Genomic DNA, 21183 nt, shown 5'->3' with positions numbered 1-21183 from the left:
CTTTCTGGCTAACCTGAAGGGGTACATCCCCAGAGACCAAATCTGGACAGTGGAGAGAGGGGACAGAGGTGCCTGACATCCTTGGCCCACGCTGGCTGGTAAGGCCTGGCTGGGGACACAGGCTCCCAGGGAGGCACTGAATATAGTTGCTGATCTTTGAATCACGCAGTTCGGGGGAATGTCCGGCCCCACTGGCCCCACAGCCTGTCCCCACTGAGGATCCTGGCCCTCCAGGCCCGAGTGATGGCTACACAATGGTCTTTTCCCCGCATCTAGGAGGAACGAGCCCTGTAATTGCAGGCTCTGCCTGGGCCTGGACTTCCGCCTGGACCCGACTTCTTCCAACCATGAAGTCCATGTCTTCTGCAGGACCAAGGTCAGGACCGCCATGCCCTCCCGATCTCAGTGGCCTCAGAGCCACAAGGACAGCACTGCCCTGACCTGGGCCCGGGCTCCACACAGACAAGGCTTTTACAACAACCTTGCTTGCTTGCCTTCTTTCCGGGAACACTTGGAACACTTTCCTGGAACTCACCCTTTCACCTGAGGAACATTTGACAGGAGCCTCTTCCCTAAGTGCAGAAGCCAAGAAGTCTTGCTTACAAGAGTGTCTGCTAGCGCCCTGGCCTAGGCAGGCACATCGCAACCTTCCTTGGCTTATTTCATGCTCTCCTGCTTTGGGGCTCCTAGGTTCGTCACTGTCTTCACTTGGGGCTAAATTCTTTACCCTGCTGTACACTCGAGTTTTGGGATCCTAGCCTGCTGGGCCAGACCGTTCCCTCTGGCCTCTGTGGACACACAGGCCCTGGGAATTTGCTACATCCTCGCTGCGCACACTCAGGATAGGACTGTGAGATCCTGGAAGCCAGGCTAGCTGAGGCACAGGGCACTTCAATGGCAAAGCCCTGAGGCTGGCTCTGCGGTTCTTCCCTGTAATTTGAACTTTACCCTACTTAGAGGCCACACGGGAATTTCTGGTCCTTTAATGTTGTGTAACCCTACACACACACACACACACAGTGTTGGGGCAAAATTCTGTACCCAGCAAAACTATTCATCAAAAATTAAGGAGGGGCCAGCATTTTGGTGTAGTCCATAAAGCCACCGCCTACCACGCCAGCATTCCATATGGACACCAGTTCGTGTCCTGGCTGTTCCACTTCCAATCCAGCTCTCTGCTAATGCACTTGAGAAAGCAGAGGAGGATGGCCCAAGTCCCTGGGCCCCTGCCACCCACGTGGGAGACCTAAAGGAAGCTCCCGGTTCCTGACTTCGGTCTGGCCCAGCTCCAGCCATTGTAGCCATTATGAAGGTGAACCAGCCGATGGAAGATCTCTCTCCCTCTCTTTCTCTCTCTGTAAATCTGCTTTTCAGATTAAAAAAAAAAATGAAAAGAGTCAGGTTTGCATTGTGGCACAGTGGGCTAGGCTGCCGCCTACACTGCCAGCATCCTGGAGTTCTGGCCCTGGCTGCTGTGCTCCCCAGCCAGCCCCCTGCTAATGCAGCTGGGAAAGCAGTAGAAGATGGCCCAAGTGTTTGGTCCCTGCACCCACATGGGAGACTCAGATGAAGCTCGCCCAGCCCTGACCATTGCGGCCATCTGGGGAGTGAACAGAGGATGGAAGAGGAAGATATCTCTCTCCTTCTGTAACTCTCCTTTCCAAATAATTCAATACATTTAAAAAAATTTAAGGAGAAATCTAGACATTCCTAGAGAAACAAAAACTGAGAGAATCTACTGCTAGCAAATATGTCCTACTAAAAATACTCTGAAGGGTGTCCTTCAGGCTGAACTAAGGGAAACTAGACAGTAACTCAAATCCACATGACAAAGAACACTAAAGGTAACTAAAGGTAGCTAAAGGTAACTATAGAGACAAACATAAAGGTAATATAAATATATTTTTGCTTATAATTCTTTTTTCTATCATTTAAAAGAAGTCTACATCAGGGCCGGCACTGTGGCCTAGTGGGCTAAGCCTCTGCCTGTGGCGCTGGCATTTCCACAGGGCTGCTGGTTCGTGTCCCAGCTGCTCCTCTTCCAATCCAGCTCTCTGCTTATAACATGAGAAAGCAGCAGAGGATGGCCCAAGTGCTTGGGCCCCTGCACCCACGTGGGAGATCCAGAAGAAGCTCCTGGTTTCTGGCTTTGGATCGGCACAGTTCCTGTCATTGCTGCCATTTAGGGAGTGAACCAGCAGATTGGAACCCCCCTACCCCCCCCCCCCCGCCGCTTCTCCTTCACTCTCTGTGTAACTCAGACTTTCAAATAAATACATAAATCTTAAAAAAAAAAAAGAAAAGAAAAGAAAAGCCGGCGCCACGGCTCAATAGGCTAATCCTGTGCCTTGTGGCCCCAGCACACGGGTTCTAGTCCCGGTCGGGGCACCGGATTCTGTCCCGGTTGCTCCTCTTCCAGGCCAGCTCTCTGCTGTGGCCCGGGAGTGCAGTGGAGGATGGCCTAGGTCCGTGGGCCCTGCACCCGCATGGGAGACCAGGAGAAGCACCTGGCTCCTGCCTTCGGATCAGCACGGTGCGCTGGCCGCAGCGCGCCAGCTGCGGTGGCCATTGGAGGGTGAACCAATGGTAAAGGAAGACCTTTCTCTCTGTCTCTCTCTCTTACTGTCCACTCTGCCTGTCAAAAAAAAAAAAAAGAAGAAGAAGAAGTGGAACTTGAACTGGCACCCATATGGCATGCCAGCACTACAGGCAGCAGCTTAACCCACTACGCCACAGTGCCAGTCCTGGGAGTAGAATTTTACATTTTTACTTACTATTGAAATAAGTTGATATTGGTTCAAAATAGCTTGTTATGAATTAAACTTTATTAGGGGAAAGTTATGATAAAGATTAGATTTATTAGGACAAATTCAAAATGTTAACATAAATGAAAATAATTGTAATCTTCAGAGCAACAACTCAAAAAGAAAAAGCTCAAAAAATATAGTAAAAGCTGGAGGAACACGTGGCCCAGTGGTTAAAAAGCTGCTTTGGGTGCCAACATTCTACACTGGGGTGCTTAGGTCTGAGCCTCGGCTGAGCTCCTGATTCATTTCCTGCTCCGTGCACCCTGGGAAGCAGCAGGTGATGGCTCAAGGAGTTGGGTCCAAGGCACCCATATGGGGCACTGAATTGAGTTTCCAGCCCTCAGCTTCAGCCTGGTCCAGCCCAGCTGTTGTGGGCATTTGAGGAGCAAGTCAGCAGATGGGAGCACTCTCTTCCTCTTTGACAAGGTAATTCAAATGTCAAGCCAGAAAATATTTAACAAAAAAAGAAGGCAGTAATGGAGCAACTGAAAAACAAGCAAACAAGATATATTAAAAATGAACAGAAAAAAATGAATAGAAAATTATAGACATAAATCCTACGTGTTGGTGATTACATTAGATATAAATGGATTCATCTTTCCAATTAAAAGAGATTAGAAAATGGATTTTAGGCCGGCGCCGCGGCTCACTAGGCTAATCCTCCGCCTTGTGGCGCCGGCACACCGGGTTCTAGTCCCGGTCGGGGCACCGATCCTGTCCCGGTTGCCCCTCTTCCAGGCCAGCTCTCTGCGTGGCCAGGGAGTGCAGTGGAGGATGGCCCAAGTGCTTGGGCCCTGCACCCCATGGGAGACCAGGATAAGCACCTGGCTCCTGCCATCGGATCAGCGCGATGCGCAGGACGCAGCGCGCCAGCCGCGGCGGCCATTGGAGGGTGAACCAACGGCAAAAGGAAGACCTTTCTCTCTGTCTCTCTCTCTCACTATCCACTCTGCCTGTCAAAAAAAAAAAAAAGAAAATGGATTTTAAAAGGATCGGCACTGTGGCCGTAGTAGGCTAAGCCTCCGCCTGCGGTGCCGGCATCCCATACGGGTGCCAGTTAGTGTCCCAGCTGCTCCTCTTCCAAACCAGCTCTCTGCTTATGGCCTGGGAAAGCAGTGGAAGATGGCCCAAGTCCTTGGGCCTTTGCACTTGCAATGGAGATCTGGAAGAAGCTCATGGCATCTGGCTCCGAATCGGCTTAACTCTGGCTGTTGCAGCCATTTGGAGAGTGAACCAGCAGATGGAAGACTTTTTTCTGTCTCTCCCTCTCTATGTCTGTAACTCTACATCTCAAATAAAGAAATAAATAAAATTTTTAAAAAATGAAAGAGGGGCCGGCGCCGCAGCTCACTAGGCTAATCCTCCGCCTTGCGGCGCCGGCACACCGGGTTCTAGTCCCGGTCGGGGCACTGATCCTGTCCCAGTTGCCCCTCTTCCAGGCCAGCTCTCTGCTGTGGCCAGGGAGTGCAGTGGAGGATGGCCCAAGTGCTTGGGCCCTGCACCCCATGGGAGACCAGGAGAAGCACCTGGCTCCTGCCATCGGATCAGCGCGGTGCGCCGGCCACAGCGCGCTACCGCGGCGGCCATTGGAGGGTGAACCAACGGCAAAAAAGGAAGACCTTTCTCGCTGTCTCTCTCTACTGTCCACTCTGCCTGTCAAAAATAAATAAAAAATAAATAAATTAAAAAAAAATGAAAGAGGGGCTGGCATTGTGGCATAGCAGGTAAAGCCACCACCTGCAGTGCCAGCATCCCATATGGGTGCCGGTTTGAGTCCCGGCTGCTCCACTTCCAATCCAGCTCTCTGCTATGGCCTGGGAAAGCCTTGGGCAATTGTACTCATGTGGGATACCCAGAAGAAGCTCCCAGCTCCTGGCGTTGGATGGGTGCAGCTCTGGCCATTGCAGCTAATTGGGGAGTGAACCAGAGGATGGAAGACTTCTCTCTCTCTCCTTCTCTCCCTCTGTAACTCTTTCAAATAAAATAAATAAATATTTTAAAAAGTGGATTTAAAAATAAATTATCTAACTATATGCTTTCTAGATATACTTTAGGCCGGCGCCGTGGCTTAACAGGCTAATCCTCCGCCTTGCGGCGCCAGCACACCGGGTTCTAGTCCAGGTTGGGGCGCCGGATTCTATCCTGGGTGCCCCTCTTCCAGGCCAGCTCTCTGCTATGGCCCGGGAAGGCAGTGGAGGATGGCCCAAGTGCTTAGGCCCTGCACCCCATGGGAGACCAGGAGAAGCACCTGGCTCCTGCCTTCAGATCAGCGAGATGCGCCGGCCGCAGCGGCCATTGGAGGGTGAACAAACAGCAAAAAGGAAGACCTTCCTCTCTGTCTCTCTCTCTCACTATCCACTCTGTCAAAAATAAAAAATAAAAATAAATTAAAATTTAAAAAGATATACTTTGGATTCAAAGACATAAATGAACTAAAATGTAAAAGGACAGAAAAAGATATACTCTGTAAACAATAAGCAAAAGAAAACTATTGAGTGGTTATATGAGTATCAGAAGACAAAAATTATTACAAGAGATGAAGAATGAAATTTATAATGAGTCAACCCATTAAGAAGATATACCAAACACATATGCCTCTAACAACTGAGCCCAAAATGCATGAAGCAAAAATTGACAAACTGCAAGAAGAAATAGATAACTTGGCAATAATAATTCAAGATTTCAATATTCCACTTTCAATAATGGAAGAACTAGGCAGAAGACAAACAATGAAACCAACTCCTTGGACAACACTCTCTCAACTACACCTAGCAGACACGTATGGAGCACTCCATCCAATGATTCAAGTACACATGGAACACTCTCCAAGCCAGACCAAATATTAAGTTCAAAAACACGTGTCAGTAAACTTAAAAGGACTTAAATCACGGAAAGTATGTTCTCTGATCACAATGTAATGGAATTGTAAATCACTATAAAAAAGAAGTTTGGGAAATTTACCAGTATGTGGGAAATTAAACCAAATGCTCCTAAATAACCAATTGGTCAAAGGCAAAAATCACAAGGAGAATTAGAAAATACTTAAGAGATGACTGAAAATGCCAATGCAACACACAAAAACCCATGGGATGCAATAAAAGCAGTAAGAAATTTATAGCTGTAGGCCGGCGCCATAGCTTAACAGGCTAATCCTCCGCCTTGCGGTGCCGGCACACCGGGTTCTAGTCCAGGTTGGGGCGCCGGATTCTATCCTGGGTGCCCCTCTTCCAGGCCAGCTCTCTGCTATGGCCCGGGAAGGCAGTGGAGGATGGCCCAAGTGCTTGGGCCCTGCACCCGCATGGGAGACCAGGAGAAGCACCTGGCTCTTGGCTTCAGATCAGCGAGATGCGCCGGTCGCGGCGGCCATTGGAGGGTGAACCAACGGCAAAAAGGAAGACCTTCCTCTCTGTCTCTCTCTCTCACTAACCACTCTGCCTGTCAAAAAAAAAAAAAAAAAAAGAAAAGAAAAAAGAAATTTATAGCTGTAAATGACTACATCTTAAAAAGGAAAGAGGGAGAAAGAGAGGGAGGGAGGAAAAGAAAGGTCTTGAATCAATCACCTAACTTTACACTTTAAGAAGCAAGAAAAATAAGGGCAAAGTACACCTGCAGCAAGCACAAGGAAGGGAACACTAAAGACCAGATAGAAAAAAATCAATAAAACTGAACGTTTGTTGTTTGAAAAGGTGAGTGCAAACTGGCAAATTTATACTCAAAATGGATCAAACACCTAAGCTTAAGGAACATATCAAACCTTGGGCAAAAAATTGAGGGAAACATTCATGACATTGGAATTAGAAACGATTTCATGGATAGGACACTCACAGCACAGGCAACAAGAGAAAAAGAAAGATAAATGGACTTCATCAAAAGTAAGAGCTTTTGTGCTCAAGGTTGCCATGTGTCCGTGGGCTGGGTGTTTGCCCTGGCTGTGAGGACGCCAGTCCGGATGTCCGCCTCCTACATCTGAGGCTGAGCTCAGTGCTCGCCTCTAGTTCCCGATTCCAGATTCCTGCTAATACAGACCCTGGGAAGTGAAGGTCACGGCTCAGGTGTTTGGGTCCCTGCCATCCCTGTGGGAGACTGCGATTGGGTTCCTAGTTCCCTTCTTCTGTCTCAGAAAGGAGGTGTTGTAGGCATTTGGGGGGTGGACCAGTGGGCAGAAACTCTCTGTTTCTATGACTCTCTGCCTCTGGGGAAAAAAAAAAAATGTTTTTAAAGAAAATAAAGGGGCTGGTGCCATGGCTCAGTAGATTAATCCTCTGCCTGCAGCGCCAGCATCCCATATGGGCACTGGTTCTAGTCCTGGCTGCTCCACTTCTGATCCAGCTCTCTGCTATGGCCTGGAAAAGCAGTAGATGATTCAAGTCCTTGGGCCCCTGCACCCACCTGGGAAGACTCAGAGGAAGCTCCTGGCTCCTGATTGTCACAGCTCCAGCTGTTGCAGCCAATTACAGAGTGAACCAGCAGATAGAAGACTCTCTCTCTCTCTCTCTCTCTCTCTCTCTCTCTCTCTCTCTCTCTCTCCCTCTCCTCTCTCTGTAACTCTGACTTTCAAATAAACAGATAAATCTTAAAAAAAAAGATAAATAATTTTTAAAGTGTCCTTGAAAAGACAACTTACAGAATGAGAGAAAATAATTGCAAATCAAACATCTGATAAGGAATTAATAACCAGAATATATAAACAACTTTGACAACTCAACCACAACAAAAAATCTAAACCTGTAATGGGAAAGAGGTGGGTGTGTGGTGCAGTGGATTAAGCCTCCACATGGGATGCCCATATCCCACATCATAGTAGAGGTTCAAGTTTCAACTGCTCTGCTTCTGATCCAGCTTCCTAATATATCCAGGGAGGCAACAGTGCTTGTCCCCTGCCATCCTCATAGCAGACCGGGGTGGAGAACGAGGCTCCTGGCTTCAGTGGGCTGTTGCGGGTATTTGGGGAGTGAACCATAGTACAAAATAGCTCGCTCGCTCACTCTCTCTCTCTCTCTCTCTTCCTCCCTCCCTCTCTGCCTTTAAAGTAGATGAAAATAAATAAATGTTTTTTTAAATAATGGAGAAAAATTGAATAGAAATTTCTCCAAAAGAAAATACACAAATGGTGAATAAGCACATGAAAAAAATGTTCCATATCATTATAATTAGGGAAATGCAAATTAAAACTATAATGAGATACTACTTTACATCCACTAGGGTGGCTATTTAAAAAAAAATGGAAAATAAGACAAGAAGCACTCATGGGAATGTGGAAAAATTGGAACCTTTCAGCATTGCTGTAGGAAATATTTCTGTGGTTCCTTAAAAGTTAAGCATATGGGGCCAGTGCTGTGGCATAGTGGGTAAAGCCACCGCCTGCAGTGCCAGTATCTCATGTAGGCGCCAGTTCGAGTCCTGGCTGCTCCACTTCTGATCCAGTTCTCTGCTATGGCCTGGGAAAGCAGTAGAAGATGGCCCAAGTCCTTGGGCCCCTGCACCCATGTGGGAGACCTGGAAGAAGCTCCTGGCTTTGGATCGGTGCAGATTCCAGCCATTGCGGCCATCTGGGGAGTGAACCAGCAGATGGAAGGCCTCTCTCTCTCTCTCTACCTCCGCCTCTCTGTAACTCTACCTTTCAAACAAATAAATAAAATCTTTAAAAAATGGATACTTAAAAAAAAAAGTTAAGCAGATGGAGTATTTGACCTAGAGGTTAAGTAGCCTGTGAAGATGCTTGTGTTCCATATCAGACCGTGCACCTGGGTCCCATGCCTCCACCTCTGGCTCATGACTCTACACACCTGCTGGTGCAGACCCTGGGCAGCAGTATGATGGCTCAAGTGTTTGGGTTCCAGTCACCCATGTGGGACACGTGGATCCAAAAGAATTGAAAGCAAAGGCTTGAATAGATATCTGTATACCAATATTCACAAAGGACAAAAGCTACAAACAACCCACATGTGGATTAACAGATGAATGAATAACATGTAGTCTACACATACAATAGAATATTATTTTTTAATTTTTATATTAACATATTTAATTTATCTGAGCAGTAGGGACAGAGCACCCATACTCTGGTTTACTCCTCAAATACCCACAATGGCCAGCTGAAGTTGACTGAGGTCTCTCACATGAGTGTTAGGGATCCGACTACTTGAACCACAGCCTGCCACCTCCTAGGGTGCACATTAGCAGGAAGCTGGAATCAGGAATAGGAATCAGGAATGGAACACTGACACCCAGGCACTCCTATATGGGATGCAGGCATTTTAATTGACCTTAACCACTCGGCCAATTGTATGTATTTACTCATTTACTCAAAAGGTAGAGCATCAGAAAAAGACACACCCAGAAAGAGGCATCTCCCATCCTCTGGGCCATTCCCAAATGCCTGCAACAGCCAGGGCACGGCCAGGGTGAAGCCAGGAACCAGGAACTCCATCCATGTCTCCTACATGGGTGGCAGGAGCCCAAATACTTGGGCCATCTCCTGCTGCCTTCCCAGATGCATTAGCCGGAGATTGGGTCACAAGCAGAGAGGGGGCTGGCACTGTGGTGTGCTGGGTTAAGTCTCTGCCTGCAGCGCCGGCTGCTCCACTTCTGATCCAGCTCCCTGCTGATGGCCTGGGAAAGCAGTAGAGGATGGCCCAAGTCCTCAAGTCCTTGCACCCACGTGGAAGACCCAGAAGCAGCTCCTGGCTCCTGGCTTCAGACTGGCCCAGCTCTGGCCTTTGCAGCCATTTGGGGAGTGAACCAGCAGAAGGAACACCTCTCCCTCTCACTGCCTCTGCCTCGCTGTCTGTAACTCTGCATCTCACATAAAGAAGTCAATGAGTGTGTCATGTCCTGAGTGTCAAAAAAAGCAGAGAGGCCAGCATGAGAACCAGCATGAGAACCAGCACTCAACATGGGATGCCAGCATCACAACAAACCCCAAGGCCGGACCTGGAATGAAATTTCTGATACACGCTACAACATGGATGGACTACAAGAACGTGCTATGTGAAATACACCTGGCGCAGCAGAACAAATATTGTTTGACTCCATTTATACGAGGTACCTAGAGTAGGCAAATTCATAGACAGAAAGGGGAACAGAGGTCATTGTCATGGTCTGAATATGTTCTGATTCTCTCCCAAGGGTTCAGTGTGATTACAGGCTTGGTCCACAGGGTGGTGATGTTGGGAGGTGTACAGTCTGAAAGGCAGGACCTAAAGGGAATTCCTTAGGTCATCGGTGGTGTGCTCTCAGAAGGCAGTCAGTGTGGGACTCCTTGGTAGTTTTCACAAAAGCATCGTTAGAAAACCTTAGTACCCTCTTCTCTCTGCTCCTGGTTCAAGATGTGACTGCGTGCCCCGGCACATGTCCCTACCGTTGCCATCTGCCACTCGTCATGAGGCCTCCTCACGAGAACTGAACTAGTGTAGGCATCACGTCCTTGAACTTCCGAAACTGTGACTTAAATAAATCCCCTTTTCTAGTGTCAGGTATTCCACTGTAATAACACAAAACTGACTAATACAGGGGCCAGGACTGTGGCATGGCAGGAAAAGCCACCACCTGCAGTGCCGGCATCCCATATGGGCACTGGTTCATGTCCCACCTGCTCCACTTCCAATCCAGCTCTCTGCTATGGCCTGGGAAAGCAGTAGAAGATGGCCCAAGTCCTTGGGCCCCTGCATCAGCATGGGAGACCCGGAGGAAGCTCCTGGTTCCTGGCTTCAGATCGGTGCAGCTCTAGCAGCTCTGGCCATTGCAGCCAACTGGGGAGTGAACAAATGGATGGAAGACTTCGCTCTCTCTGCCTCTCCTACTCTGTGTAACTCTGACTTTTAAAGAAATAAATAAATCTTTTTAAAAAAAAAAAACTGACTAATACAGAAATTTGGTAGGAGAAGTGGGGTCATTGCATAACCACACCTAAATATGTGGACGAACCTTTGGGATTGGCTTATGGGAAGAGATTAGAAGAGTTTGGAAGGGGGCCGGTGCCGTGGTGTATCGGGTAAAGCCACCGCCTGCAGTGCCGGCATCCCACATGGGCGCCGGTTTGTGTCCCAGCTGCTCCACTTCCGATCCAGCTCTCTGCTGTGGCCTGGGAAAGCAGTGGAGGATGGCCCAAATCCTTGGGCCCCTGCACCCACATGGGAAAACCGGAAGGAGTCCTGGCTCCTGGCTCCTGGCTTCGGATCAGCGTAGCTCTGGCCTTTGCAGTCAACTGGGGAGTGAACCAGCAGATGGAAGACCTCTTACTCTCTCCACTTCTCCTCTCTGTGTAACTCTGACTTTCAAATAAACAAATCAATCTTAAAAAAAAAAAGAAGAAGAAGAAGAAGAAGATTTTGGAGGAACAAGCTAGAAAAAAAGCCAAAAAGCTATCGGCAAAGCACACAGCTGATTTTATTAGGGCTCAGAAGATCAAAGTACTGCTAGAAATGTGGACACTAAGGCCGTACTGATGAGGCTTCAGGTGGAAACAAGGATTCCGGTGGCAAGTGGACCGCAGGCCATCCTTTTTTACACCATGGCAAAAGATCTGGCTCCACTGGGGCCTTGTACTAAGACTTTATGGAAAGCCAAACTTAAAGGTGAGAGACTAGTTTATTTGGCAGAAGAAACTTCAAAACAGCAAAGTATTCAGGCTGCAACAGAGGCATATTGGTCACTTTTAGCCATATTTCCAGTAACCGGAAGTAAGGAGAGCAGAGAGATTTGGACCAAGGTATGACCAAGGAGAGTGTGTGTGTGTGTGTGTGTGCGCGCCTGGGGAGAGGTGTGCTCGCAGAAGGTAGTTCTCACGGGACTCTTGGTAGCTCTTGTGAGAGAATTGCTTTTTGCTTGTTTTAATTTACTTATTTGAGAGGCAGAGAGAGAGAGAGAGATTGAGAATGCTATCTCATCTGGCGGTTCTCCCCAGGTGCCTGCCATGGCTGGAACTGAGCCTGCCAAAACTGGGAGCCAGTAACTCAACCCAGGTCTCCCACATGGGTGGCAGAGACTCGATCCCTTGGGCCATCACCTGCCGCCTACCGGGGTACCCATTAGCTGGAAGTTACAATTGGGAATGCAGCCAGGACTCAAACCCAGGCATTCCTTAGGGTATGTGGGCATCCCAGTCGGTGGCTTCACTGCCATTCACTGCCATCTGCCACTTAACACGAGGTCCTCACCAGAACTGAGCCGATGCAAGCATCCTGCCCTTGAACCTCCAAAACTGAGAGCCGAATAAGCCTCACATTTCTGCATAAGGAACCACGTCAAGTATGTCACTGTAGTATCACAAAGCTAATACAATTACCAAGAAGTCCAGAGAGGGAGGAAGGGAGCGTAATGATTCCGTGGATATAGAATTTCTGTTAGAAACACTGAGTAAGTTTTCGGTATAGTTGGTGGTGATGGTTATACAACATTATGAATGTATTGAATATCACTTACCTGTATACTTAGAAATGATGAAGTGATAAATATGTGTATTTTACCACACTAAAAACAAGTCAGAATGCATCAAAGACCAAACTAAATGAGCCAGAAACAAAATTCCTAGAAGAAACCACAAGGGTGGGGCAGGCACTCCCCTGGCCGTTCGGATGCCCACCTTCCATACCGAAGTTCCTAGATCTGGAACCTGCCTCTGCGCCTGACCCCAGCTGCCCACCAGCGCAGGCCCACGGAAGCAGCACTGATGACTCCGGTGACTGGGTGCCTGCCACCCAAGTGGGAGACCTGCATTAAGTTCCCGGCTCCTGGCTTTGGCCTCAGTCCTCCTCTGGCCATTGCAGAAATTTGGAGAGTGAACCAGCAGATGGGAGCTCTCTCAATCTTTCTCTCTCTCTGCCTCTCAAATAAATAAATATTTTTTTGAGTTTCTGAAAAAAAAAAAAAAAACACAAACTGGTAAGTCTTTATGATGTTGGCAATGGATTCTTAGATGTGACACCAAAAAGGGCAAAAATGAAAATAGATAAATTGGACTTCATAAAATTAAAAAAAAAAAACTTTTTGATCCAAAGGACACTATCAAGAATGAAAAGACAGGGGGTGGTATTGTGGTGCAGCAGGTTAACTAGAATCTTGAGACGCTAACATCCCAAATGGAGTGCTGGTTGGAGTCCTGACTGCTCCACTTCTGATCCAGCTCCCTGCAAATGTGCCTGGGAAAGCAGAGAAAGAAGGCTCAAGTGCTTGGGCGCCTGCCACCCACATGGGAGACCCAGATAGAGTTCCTGGCTCCTGGTTTTGGCCTGGTTCAGCCCCAGCTGTTGCAGTCATTTGGGGAGTGAACCAGTAGATGGAAGCTCTCTCTGTCTTTCAAATAAGTAAACAAATGTTGTCAAAATTGCACTTGTATTAAACATGTACATAATTTTTTTTGTTATGTCATTCTCTAAATAAAACAATACAACAACTACATGGCATTTATATTACATGGGAGTATTCTAAAGAGTTAATAGAAAAGGAAATTAAAAGACAAGCTTATTTTGATACAAAAAAGTTTTGAAATTCCTGCATCTAAGAAGTCTTTGGCCGGCGCTGCGGCTCAATAGGCTAATCCTCCGCCTGCAGCGCTGGCACACCGGGTTCTAGTCCCGGTCAGGGCACCATTTCTGTCCCAGTTGCTCCTCTTCCAGTACAGCTCTCTGCTGTGGCACGGGAAGGCAGTGGAGGATGGCCCAAGTGCTTGGGCCCTGCACCTGCATGGGAGACCAGGAGGAAACACCTGGCTCCTGGCTTTGAATCAGCGCAGTGTGCCGGCCACAGCAGCCATTGGGGGGTGAACCAACAAAAAAGGAAGACCTTTCTCTCTGTCCCTCTCTCTCTCTCTCTCTCTCACTGTCCACTCTGCCTGTCAAAAAAAAAAAAAAGAAAAAGAAAAAAGGAAGTCTTCAAAAAGTTCACAGATGGGGTAGCTATTTAGGCTAACAACTAATGCCTGCATCCCTCATCAGAATATCTGGGTTCAATTTCTAGCTCCAGCTTCCTGCTAATGCCCTGGAAGGCAATGGTGATGGCTCAAGTATTTGGGTTCCTGCTACCCATAGAGGAGACCTGGTTAGCATTCCTAGCTCCCAGCCCGGCTCCAGCCATTGTGCATTTGTGGAGTGAACCAGCAAATCAAAGTTCTCTCTCTCTTTTTTTTTTTTTTTTTTTTTTTGACAGGCAGAGTGGACAGTGAGAGAGAGAGAGAGAGAGACAGAGAGAAAGGTCTTCCTTTACCATTGGTTCACCCTCCAATGGCCGCTGTGGCTGGCGCGCTGCAACTGGCGCACCGCGCTGATCCGAAGGCAGGAGCCAGGTGCTTCTCCTGGTCTCCCATGCGGGTGCAGGGCCCAAGCACTTGGGCCATCCTCCACTGCCTTCCCGGGCCACAGCAGAGAGCTGGCCTGGAAGAGGGGCAACCGGGACAGAATCCGGTGCCCTGACCGGGACTAGAACCCAGTGTGCCAGTGCCACAAGGCGGAGGATTAGCCTATTGAGCCGCGGCGCCGGCCCAAAGTTCTCTCTTTCTACCTCTCATATAAATAAGTAAATAATTTTTTGAAAAATAAATAATAGACAGGTGTTTGGTACAACACTGAAGATGCCACTTGGGAAAACTTGCAACCCATATAGAAGTGCCCGGGTTCAAGTCCTGTTTCTGTTCCCAATTCCAGGAGCTGAGTGTCCTCTGAAGGAAGAGGAAGAAGGGTAAATGCCAGGGATGGAAGACAACCAAATAAGAAAGTGGGAGTCAGCAAAGGGAGGCACCTGGTGGTGAGGGAAATACAGACTGGTCACAAAGAAGAGGGTGCAAGGGGAGAGTCTGGGGGAGGCTGTTCTAGTAGCAGAGACCCTGGTGGCAAAGACGAAAATGTCAGGGGTGCAGCTGAAGGGAAGAGAAGGAGCCAGCAGCCCGGAGAGCCCTGAAAGTGGAGGAGTAGGGAGCTGCGTGCCGTGGTGGAGGAGTGAACTGGGCCAGTGGTCACATTGGGGCACAGAGGCAGAACGGCTGTAGTGAAAACAGAGAAAGGAGGCAAAGAAAAGGCAAGCGATAAGAATGAAAACAGGGGAGGCATGCAGTACCAGAGTGCTAAGCCTGCCCACCTGAGACACGGGCATGCCAGCGTCCCATACTGGAATGCCAGATTGAGTCCCAGCTACTCTGCTTCCAATCCACCTACCTGCTAATGCACCTGGGAACCAGCAGAGATGGTTCAAATACTTGAGTCCCAGCCACCCACGTGGGACCTGGATGGAGTTCCTGGCTCCTGGCTTTGGTCTGTTCCAGCCCAGCCACTTTAGAGTTGCAGCCACTGTGAGAGTGACCCAGTGCAAGGTAGGTCTGTCTCGGCATCTCTGTCTCTCACATTTTAACACTCTGCCTTTGGAATGAATAACCAAATATCTTTTTAAAAAATAAATAAGCAGTTATACGAAAACAAGAATTTACAAAAAAAGAGCAGAGTGAGAGTAGACCCAGGAAGCTGGGATACAATTACAGGAAGAGAGACAGCAAGCAAGACTGGGAGGGAGTAAGGCATGAGAATACGGGCCTCTGAAAGGTCTCAGGCTAAGCTGACAAATAGGCCAGTGTTGAAAGGCTTTACACAGGCCGGCGCCGCAGCCCACTTGGCTAATCCTCCGCCTGTGGCGCCGGCACCCCGGGTTCTAGTCCTGGTCAGGCGCCGATTCTGTCCCTGTTGCTCTTCTTCCAGGCCAGCTCTCTGCTATGGCCCGGGAGGGCAGTGGAGGATGGCCCAAGTGCTTGGGCCCTGCACCCACATGGGAGACCAGGAGAAGCACCTGGCTCCTGGCTTCAGATCAGCCATAGCAGCCACTTGGGGGTAAACTAATGGCAAAAGGAAGACCTTTCTCTCTGTCTCTCTCTCTCTCACTGCTAACTCTGCCTGTCAAAAAAAAAAAAAAAAAAAAAAGTCTTACACAGATGCTGCCCACTGATTTTGCCGAGAGTCTGGTGAGAAGAGGGAGACCAAAGGGAGAAAGGACTCAGGCAGAGGAGCTATGGTAGCCAAAGGGGACAAGAGGGAGCAGAATCCTCCCCAGCCTCTCCAAAGAGCAGGTCAGCTTCTACAATGGCTCTGGCATGAACCTCCCAGCAGGAATGTCGCTACAAGCTGCTCTTACCAAGAAGTTTGCCCAGCGGCCGGCGCTGTGGTGTAGCGGGTAAAGCCGCCGTCCGCAGTGCCAATATCCCACATGGGTGCCTGTTTGCGTCCCGGCTTCTCCTCTTCTGATCCAGCTCTCTGCCTTGGCCTAGGAAGGCAGTGGAAGATGGCCCAAGTCCTTGGGCCCTGCACCCACGTGGAAGATCCAGAAGCTCCTGGTTCCTGGCTTCAGATCAGCACAGCTCCAGCCATTGCGGCCAGTTGAGGCCTGAACCAGCAGATGGAAGACCTCTCTCTTTCTCTCTCTCTGCCTCTCCTTCTCACTCTTTCAAGTAAATAAATAAATCTTTAAAAAAAAAAAAAAAATGGGCTACAACAGACAGGAGGTACAAGCTGCAGCCAGGAACAGAACAGGGCGAGGAAGGCCCATCACTGACTTAACGGTACTTGCATTCCTCTTGCTAAGGCTTTCTTTCACATTTCCCCCCTTATGCGTTTCCCCTCCCATGTCACTCTTGGCTTCACCAGATCTCTGAACTCACAGGAAGGATATAGATTAAGCAATTCCCGCTTTTCCGAAGAGCATGTTGGTCCAGTGCTACATGACCTCCTTCCTGGCAAGTTTTCCAAGCTGGGAAACAGGAGGCTTAGTCGCATGTGCTCGAAGTAGAAGCAAAGGGATCGTGGAGGAAGAGGCTGAGCAAGAGGCCCTGCATAGGAGACCCTTGGAGACCGGACCCTCCAAGTGGTCAATGACGATCAGCAGGCTCAAATACGTAAAAATGTCTTATACGTCAGTATGCTTTCTCATACAAGTACGTTATGCCACATGATTCTCATAATCATGTTGTGAGGAAGGCAGGTCAAGGGTACCTCAGGGAATCAGCTTTGGAAAAGCTACATGATTTGTACAAAACCAAGACTCACAAGGTCTGTCTCAGATGATCGGTTCACTGTATCTCGCACTGCCACCTAGTGGGCAAAACTCACCAAGGCGATGCAGAGCAGGTACTCTGACATCCAGGATCTGAATTCTTCTGTGAATTTCTCTGCTGACAGCTGGTTTTTGAGAAGGACGCACTCTGACAACTGATGTCCTCAGGAACTGTTGGGCCAGGTCCTCATGGAAAGGAGAGACTAAGGCTAAACTTTGTGAGGTCTGGGCTGAAAAGGGAGAGTCTTACCTATAAATGCTCCCACACCTTTCTCCTCTTCTTCCTCCTAAATTGGCGCAGAAAGATACACGAATGAGGGGCTGGGGCCTGATTCTCACTCTCTCAAGCTGCAGAGGTGGTAAGCGCCGCAGAGAAGTAGCAGCTACCAATGTAAGCACTTGGAAAATGGGGACGGGGGCCCGCGCCGCGGTGAAGGTTGAACCTCTGCCTGCAGGGCCAGCATCCCATATGGGCACCAGTTCAAGTCCTGGCTGCTCCACTTCTGACCCAGCTCCCTGCTAAAGCACATGGGAAAGCAGAATGTGGCCCAGGTACTTGGGCCTCTGCACCCAAGTGGGAGAGCTGGATGAAGCTCCTGGCTCCCACCTTCGGAATGGCCCAGCCCTGGCCATTGTGGCCATTTGGAGAGTGAACCAGCAGATGGAAGATCTCTCTTGCTCTCTCTGTCTCTCTCCTTCTTTCTCTGGATCTTTGCCTTTCAAATAAATAAACAAATAAATCTTTTTTTAAAAAAAGGATAGAAGTGAGCAAATTTACCCTATGAACCTCAATAGACACAGAATATGAGCCTAGGTCTTGGGACAAACAATTACAAATGATTGAGAATTTCTAACCATATGGTAAGTAGGCTTGTGAAATCATAGGTATTTTAAAAACTATCTAGTTTCTAATGAAAGAATTATGGAGCACTGGAAGAACAAAAAGTTATATACAAAAGGAAATATAATTAGCACACCCTGTTTAACACACAGTAATCAATACTCACATTGTTTATTTAATTGAAATGCTGAACATGATTTAAACAAAAATTATATTTTTAAACAAAAATTAGATGTGCGAAAGGAAGATGGGGATAGTGGCACAAACAAAACCTTTATATTCCACAGTTAAAAGTCAATATAGGGGGGCAGCGCTGTGGCTTAGCCGGTAAAGCCGCCTCCTCCAGTGCCGGCATCCATATGGGCGCCGGATCGAGTTCCTGCTGTTCCACTTCTGATCCAGCTCTCTACTATGACCTGGAAAAGCAGTAGAAGATGGCCCAAGTCCTTGGGCCCCTGCACCTGCATGGGAGACCTGGAAGAAGCTCCTGGCTCCTGGCTCCTGGCTTCAGATCAGCGCAGCTCTGGCTGTTGCAGACAATTTGAGAGTGAACCAGAGGGTGGATGACCACTCTCTCTCTGCTTCTCCTTTCTGTGCATAACTCTTTCAAATAAACAAAGAAATCTTTAAAAAAAAAAGTCAATATAGGGGTAAACATTTGGTACAGCAGTTAAAATGCCACTTGGGATGCCCACTTGCTGTATCAGAGTGCATGGTTCTAGCCCTGGTTCCTGAGAATATAAAATAGGTACATTGTCTCTCCATGTTTTCTGCCTTTCAAACAAAATAAATGTTTACAAAAGAAGTATAAAATCAGGAGCCAGAGTTGTGGCGTACAGAGCTAAGCTGCTGCATGAAACACCAGCATTCTACATGGGCACCAGCTTGAGTCCTGGCTGCTCCACTTCTGATCCAGCTCCCTGCTAAGCACTTGGGAAAAACAGGAGAAGACAGCCCAAGTCCCTGGGCCCCTGCACCCATGTGGGAGACCCAGATGAAGCTCCTGGCTCCTGGCTTCGGCCCCAGCCATTGCAGCCATCTGGGGAGTTAACCAATAGATGAAAGAGCCCTCTTTCTCTCCCTCTCTTCTCTCTCTCTCTCTCTCTCTCTCTGAAACACTGCCTTTCAAATAAATAAATCTGAAAAAAAGAAAATCAGTAAAGCAGTAATATTGATCAATATATTACTTGAAAACATAGAGATCAACAATATGAAAAAACAGCCAAAAATGTAAGTGGTTGTCTCTGGGAAGCAAGACTTGAGGCAGAAGTAAGTTAAGAGGGGCCGGCGCTGTGGTGCAGCACGTTAAAGCCCTGGCCTGAAGCACCGGCATCCCATATGGGCGCCGGTTCAAGTCCTGGCTGCTCCTCTTCCAGTCCAGCTCTCTGCTATGGCCTGGGAAAGCAGTAAAAGATGGCCCAGGTCCTTGGGCCCCTGCACCCATATGGGAGACCCGGAGGAAGCTCCTGGCTCCTGGCTCCATATTGGCACAGTCCCTACCATTGTGGCCATCTAGGAATGAACCAGCAGATGGAAAACCTCTCTCTCTGTCTCTACCTCTCTCTGTAACTGTGGTTTTCAAATAAAAAAAAAAAGAGTGTGCTTTTTATTAAAAAAATTTAAATCCCAGGGTCAATGCTGTGGTGTGTTGCCGCAGCTTCCAACACAAGGCAGTCCCCTCTGCTTCTGGTCCAGCTTTCCGCTAACACACCTGGGAAGTAGGCGGCTTAAGTAGTTGGGTCCCTGCCAGCCACGTGGGAGACCTGGGCTGAGTCCCTGGCTCCTGGCTTCAGCCTGGTCTAGTTCCAGCCATTGCAAGTACATGAGGAGTGAACGAGTGGATGGGACATCTCTTTTTTCTTTTTTTTAAAGATTTATTTGAAAGGCAGAGTTAAGAGTTAAAAAGAGAGAGACAGAGAGAGGTAGAGAAAGAGAGAGAGGTATAGAGACAGAAAGAGGGAGAGGGAGAAGGAAAGGGAAAGAGAAAGAGGTCTTCCATCTGCTGGTTTACCTCCAAATGGCCACAAGGATCGGGGCCAGGCCAGGCCAAAAGCTAGAAGCCAGGAGCTTCTTCTGGGTCTCCCATGTGGGTGCAGGGACCCAAGCACTTGGGTCAATCTCTGCTACTTTCCCAGGCACTCCAGCAAGAAGCTGGATCAGAAGTGAAATAGCGAGGTTGTGAATTGGCACCTATATGAGATGTTGGCATTGTAGATGGCAGCTATATCTGCTACGCCACAGAGCTGGCCCAAGGAGCTCTATCATTTTTCTCTTTTGTCTCTCTACCTCTCAAATTAAAAAAAAAAAAAAAATAGAAGCAAATGTCATGTGACTAAAAAAAGTTTAAAAAATTAATTTTTCATCAGAGTAACAGAGGTACATTGCTTTAAAAATTTTGAAAGTCAGAGTTACACAGGGAGAGGAGAGGCAGAGAGAGAGAGAGATCTTCCATCCAATGGCTCACTTCCCAGAAGGCCGCGATGGCCAGAGCTGCACAAATCCAAAGCCAGGAGCCTCTTCCGGGTCTCCCATGTGGGTGCAGGGGCCCAAGGATTTGGGCCATCTTCTACTGCTTTCCCAGGCCATAGCAGAGAGCTGGATTGGAAGTGGAACAGCCGGGTCTCGAACCTGCACCCATATGGGATGCTGGCACTTCAGGCAAGGTTGTTAACCCGCTGAGCCACAGCACCGGCCCCTAAAATGAAGTTTTAAGAGTTCCATTTCTCATGATTTAACTAGACTACATATTCTGAAATGCCCATCCACAGGAAAACATCAAATTGCTGGATAAATTAGAGCACATACACTTCTAAATGCATTGCTGCACTTACAAAAAAAGTAAAGGAAGTTCTCAAAAACAAAGGGGGAGGGGGCAGCGCTGTGGTGTAGCAGGTGAAGCCATGTCCTGCAGCGCCAGCAGCCCATACGGCACCAGTTCGTGTCCTGGCTGCTGTACTTCCCATCCAGCTCCCTGCTAATGTGCCTGGGAGAGCAGCAGAAGATGGCCCAGATCCATGAGCCCCTGCACCCATGTGGAAGACCCAAAGCTCCTGGCTCCTGTCTGGCCTGGCCCAGCCCCAGTCATTGCTGTCATCTGGGCAGTGAACCAGCAAATGGAAGATTTCTCTGTCTCTCCTCTCTCTCTGTAACTCTGGCTTTCAAATAAATAAATAAATCTTAAAAAATAAAAAAGGAGGGGGAGAAAAGAAGGTAGGGAGGAAGGAAGAGAAAGAGAAGGAATTGAAGGAGGGAAGAAAGGAGGGAGGGAGAATGGAAGAGAGGGATTGAGAAATCAAGAAACCCTAGAGCTGAAATCAGACACCAGGGCCGCCTGAAAAATAAGCCCCACCCAGAAACCTGCAGTGCTGCTGTTTGTCAGCACTACTGGGAACTCATAAAGCCAAGCACCCAAGAGGTGTTTAAACGTGAACGGCAAAATCCGCACGTGGGCAACATAAGCCAACGAGAGAGGGGTGCTCAGCCTGGCGGTTCGAGGCACGTCTCACGGTG

This window comes from Lepus europaeus, chromosome 12, assembly GCF_033115175.1.
Source record: "Lepus europaeus isolate LE1 chromosome 12, mLepTim1.pri, whole genome shotgun sequence".
Lineage (NCBI taxonomy): Eukaryota > Metazoa > Chordata > Mammalia > Lagomorpha > Leporidae > Lepus > Lepus europaeus.
The sequence above is the reverse complement of the archived record's forward strand: the minus strand, read 5'-3'. Positions refer to the sequence as shown.